Raw genomic sequence first — 5,738 nt, forward strand, 5'->3', positions numbered from 1 at the left:
GGAAATCAAGGCAGAATTTTCTTTTCTCAAAAGTGAAAAGCAGGTACATGGAAGGCAATCAGGCCTTAATTAAGAAAAACACTGGGCCATTTTAACCTATAAGCTATCAGGATCCAAGTTTTGTTGTCTGTCTCACTTTTCTATATTTTTCATCTAACATAACATTTACTTATAGTTTAAAAGCACACTACACACCTCTTCAGTTTTCATCATCTGACTATTTACTATGGCCCATCTTTTTTCCATTGGAAGCACACAAGTGCGGTTCATTATTAATCTCATCTTCACTAGTTGTGCAATTGGAAGCTGTAAACTTAAGTTTTAATCAGGGGCCGTGGTGTAAGAACACAATGCTGTAAATTGCAATTGTCATCTAAAAATTCCAGAGGCCAGAAAGAGGATAAAAGTTTATAAGTAAATTGCCTGTGCCTCAGCAGCAGTTATGAGAGGGCCATGTTTTTATAGCCATTTCAGCTTCCATCTGAATTGATATAGTCAGTAGTACTTGCTCAGTTAGAGGGTAAGTACATTCCCATGATTAGGTTCTGGCTTTTATACATTAAGATTCCTTTCTCAATATTCCTTTTCCACTCTTTCTACAACTTCCCTTGTTCTTAGTTTGTCTCTACTCATTCAGAAATAACCAGCTTATTAGGACAAACTACTTTCTTTTAACTTCACTTTTTTTTTCATTTTTTTATTAAGGAATTATATGTGTACTTATCTTACCATTGCCCCGCCCCCCACCCCACTCACATATATGCCCTCACCCCTCAGAGTTTTGCGTCCATTGGTTATGCTTACATGCATGCATACATGTCCTTCAGTTGATCTCTTATCTTCCCCACCTCTCCCGAACCTTCCCGCTGTAATTTGACCTTCTGTTTGATGCTTTACTGTCTCTGTATTTATCTTTTTGTTCATCACTTTATAATGTTCTTTACTATCCACAAATGAGTGAGATCATGTGGTATTTTTCTTTCATGGACTGGCTTATTTCACTTAGCATGATGTTCTCCAATCCCATCCAGGTTGCTGCAAATGGTAGGAAGTCCTTCTTTTTTATGGCAGCATAGTATTCCATTGTGTAGATGTACCACAGTTTTCTGATCCACTCATCTGCTGATGGGCACTTAGGCTGTTTCCAAATCTTAGCTATTGTAAATTGTGCTGCTATGAACATAGGGGTGCATATATCCTTTATGATTGGTGTTTCCAGTTTCTTAGGATATATTCCTAGGAGTGGGATTACTGGGTCAAATGGGAGTTCCATTTTTAGTTTTTTGAGGAAACTCCATACTGTTCTCCACAGTGGCTGCACCAGTCTGCATTCCCACCAGCAGTGCATGAGGGTTCCTTTTTCTCCGCATCCTCGCCAACACTTGTCGTTTGTTGATTTGTTGATGATAGCCATTCTGGCCGTGAGATGGTACCGCATTGTCGTTTTGATTTGCATCTCTCGGCTAATAAGTGACGTTGAGCATGTTTTCCTATGTCTCTTGGCCTTCCTTCTGTCTTCTTTTGAAAAGATTCTATTTAGGTCTGTTGCCCATTTTTTTTATTGGATCATTTATCTTCCTTTTATTAAGTTGTATAAGCTGCCTGTAGATGTTGGAGATTAATCCTTTATCAGTGATAACATTTGCAAATATGTTCTCCCATACAGTGGGATTTCTTGTTGTTTTGTTGATAGTTTCTTTTGCTGTTAAAAAAGCTTTTTATTTTGATGTAGTCTCATTTGTTTATTTTCTCTTTAGCTTCCATTGCCCTAGGGGCAGTATCAGTGAAGAAGTTCTTTTGGCATATGTCTGAGATTTTGCTGCCTGTGGATTCCACTAGTATTTTTATGGTTTCCCATCTTATGTTTAAGTCCTGTATCCATTTTGAGTTTATTCTTGTGTATGGTGTAAGTTGGTGATCTAGTTTCATTTTTTTGCATGTATCTGTCCAATTTTCCCAACACCATTTATTGAAGAGACTGTCTTGACTCCATTGTATGTTCATGCCTTCTTTGTCAAATATTAATTGAGCATATTGGTTTGGGTTGATATCTGGATTCTCTATTCTATTCCATTGATCTATATGTCTGTTCTTGTGCCAGTACCAGGCTGTTTTGAGAACAGTGGCTTTGTAATACAGCTTGAGGTCTGGTATTGAGATCCCTCCTACTTTATTCTTCTTTCTCAGGATTGCTGTGGCTATTCGGGGTCTTTTTTTATTCCAGATGAATTTTTGGAGAGTTTTTTCTAAGTCTGTGAAATATGCCATTGGTATTTTAATGGGGAGTGCATTGAATCTATAGATAGCTTTGGGTAGTATGGACATTTTAATGATGTTGATTCTACCAATCCATGAACATGGTGTGTTCTTCCATCTGTTTACATCTTCTTCTATCTCTTTTTTCAGTGTCCTGTAGTTTTCTGAGTATAGGTTTTTTACCTCCTTAGTTAAGTTTATTCCTAGGGATCTTAATTTTTTTGGTGCGATGGTAAATGGGATTGCTTTCTTAGTCTCTCTTTCTGTAAGTTCACTATTGGTGTATAGAGAGGCCATAGATTTCTTGGCGTTAATTTTGTATCCTGCTACATTGCCGAATTCATTTATTAAGTCTAGTAGTTTTTTTGATGGAGTCTTTCGGGTTTTTTATGTACAGTATCATGTCATCTGCAAATAAGGATAGCTTTACTTCTTCTTTTCCAATTTGGATGCCTTTTATTTCTTCTTCTTGTCTGATCGCAGTGGCTAATATTTCCAGTACTATGTCAAACAGGAGTGGTGAGAGTGAGCATCCCTGTCTTGTTCCTGTTCTTAGGGGAAATGGTTTTAGTTTTTGTCCATTGAGTATGATGTTTGCTGTGGGTTTATCATATATAGCTTTTATTATGTTGAGGTATGATCCTTCTATTCCCACCTTGTTGAGAGTTTTTATCAGGAAAGAGTGTTGGATTTTGTGAAATGCTTTTTCTGCATCAATTGATATGACTATGTGATTTTTATCTCTCAGTTTGTTTATGTGATGCATCACGTTTATTGATTTACGGATATTGTACCATCCTTGCATTCCTGAGATAAATCCTACTTGGTCATGGTGTATGATCTTTCTGATGTACTGCTGGAGCCGATTTGCTAGAATTTTGTTGAGGATTTTGGCATCTATGTTCATGAGAGATATTGGCCTGTAATTCTCTTTCATTGTGTTGTCTTTATCTGGTTTTGGTATTAGGGTGATGCTGGCTTCATAGAAGGAGCCTGGAAATGTTCCTTCCTCTTGAATTTTTTGGAATAGTCTGAGGAGGATAGGTTTTAGTTCTTCCTTGAATGTTTGGTAAAACTCTCCTGTGAAGCCGTCTGGCCCCAGGCTTTTGTTTGCCGGAAGCTTTTTGATGACTACTTCAATTTCTTCCATAGTTACTGGCCTGTTGAGCTGTTTAGATTCTTCCTGATTAAGTTTTGGAAGGTTATATTTTTTCTAGGAATATGTCCATTTCCTCCAGGTTGTCCAGTTTGTTGGAATAGAGTTGTTCATAGTATTTTGTAACAATCCTTTGTATTTCAGTGGGGTCTGTTGTTATTTCGCCCTTTCATTTCTGATTTTGTTTATTTGTGTCCTCTCTCTTTGTTTCTTGGTGAGTCTGGCTAAAGGTTCATCAATCTTGTTTATCCTTTCAAAGAACCAGCTCTTGGTTTTGTTGATCTTTTGTATTGTTTATTTGGTCTCTATGTCGTTTATCTCTGCTCTGATCTTTATTATTTCCTTCCTTCTGCTTACACTGGGCTTATCTTGTTGCTCTCTTTCTAACTCTTTGAGTTGTAGGGTTAGGTAATTTATTACCATTGTTTCTTGTTTTTTTGCAGTAGGCTTGTAGAGCTATGAACTTCCCTCTCAAGACTGCTTTCTCTGTGTCCCATAGATTTTGGATTGTTGTGTTTTCATTGTCATTTGTTGCCATGAAGTTTTTTATTTCTTCCTTGATGTCTCTGGTAACCCAGTCATTGTTTAAAAGCATGCTGTTTAGTCTCCATGTGTTTGATTTCTTTGGATTGTTTTTATTGTAGTTGATTTCCAGTTTTATGCCACTGTGATCTGAGAAGATGCTTGATATGATCTCTATCTTCTTGAATTTGGAGAGACTTTGCCTATGTCCTAACATATGGTCTATCTTTGAAAATGACCCATGTGCTCTTGAGAAAAATGTATATTCTGTGGCTTTGGGGTTAATGTTCATTCAGAAATAACCAGCTTATTAGGACAAACTACTTCCTTTTAATTTTTCTTAAAAACATACCCCTTTCCATCTTTTTGCAATAGCATTTCTCCTAAATTTCAAGAGAAACCATAAAAAGAGCATTATTGATAATACTAGAGGCCCAGTGCACAAAATTTGTGCACTGGGGAGCGGGGTGTCCCTCAGCCCAGCCTGCACTCTCTCCAATCTGGGACCCCTCAGAGGATGTCCGACTGCCGGTTTAGGCCCGCTCGCCTGCTTGCCTGCCTGATTGCCCCTAACTGCTTCTGCCTGCCAGCCTGATCACCCCTGCCAGCCTGATTGACATCTAACTGCTCCCCTGCCGGCCCGATTGCCCGCAAATGCACTCCCTTACTGGTCCGGTTGCCCCTAACTGCTCTCCCCTGCAGGCTCAGTCACCCCCAACTGCCCTCTCCTGCCGGCCATCTTGTGGCAGCCATCTTATGACCACATAGGGGTCGCCATCTTGTGTCCACATGGGAGTGGCCATTTTGTGCAAGGGCATGATGGTCAATTGCATATTACCTCTTTATTATATAGGGTAAGAGTTATCTTGTGCACCTTCAACAATTATTAACAGTTGGACTATATATACAAGGTTTGAGAAAAGCCTAAAGAACAAGTGTAATCTGGGTGAGGCCACGCGACCCTGGGTCTAGGAGAGGCCATGCGCCCCTGGGTCCGGGTGAGGCCGTGCACCCCTGGGTCCGGGTGAGGCTGGGTCCCGGGTCCGGGTGAGGCCGTGTGCCTTTAGATCCGGGTGAGGCTGGGTCCCAGGCCTGGGTGAGGCCACGTGCCCCTGGGGCCGGGTGAAGCTGGATCCCGGGTCCGGGTGAGGCCGTGCGCCCCTGGATCCGGGTGAGGCCACATGACCCTGGGTCTGGGAGAGGCCACGCGCCCCTGGGTCCGGGTGAAGCTAGATCCTGGGTCCGGGTGAGGCCGTGTGCCCCTGGATCCGGATGAGGCTGGGTCCCGGGCCCGGGTGAGGCCACATGCCCCTGGGTCCGGGAGAGGCCACGCGCCCCTGGGTCCGGGCGAAGCTGGATCCTGGGTCCGGGTGAGGCCGTGAGCCCCTGGATCCGGATGAGGCTGGGTCCCGGGCCCGGGCGAGGCCACATGCCCCTGGGTCCGGGAGAGGCCACGCGCCCCTGGGTCCGGGCGAAGCTGGATCCTGGGTCCGGGTGAGGCCGTGAGCCCCTGGATCCGGGTGAGGCTGGGTTCCGGGTCCGGGTGAGGCCGCGCACACCTGGGTCCAGGTGAGGCCACGTGCCCCTGGGTCCAGGTGAGGCCTCGTGCCCCTGGGTCAGGGTGAAGCTGGATCCCGGGTCCGGGTGAGGCCGTGTGCCCCTGGATCCGGGTGAGGCTGGGTCCCGGGTCCGGGTGAGGCCGCGCACACCTGGGTCCAGGGGAGGCCACGCGCCCCCTGGGTCCGGGTGAGGCCATGTGCCCCTGAGTCTGGGTGAAGCCGTGCCCCTGGGTCCGGCCGAGACC

This window comes from Eptesicus fuscus, chromosome 5, assembly GCF_027574615.1.
Source record: "Eptesicus fuscus isolate TK198812 chromosome 5, DD_ASM_mEF_20220401, whole genome shotgun sequence".
Lineage (NCBI taxonomy): Eukaryota > Metazoa > Chordata > Mammalia > Chiroptera > Vespertilionidae > Eptesicus > Eptesicus fuscus.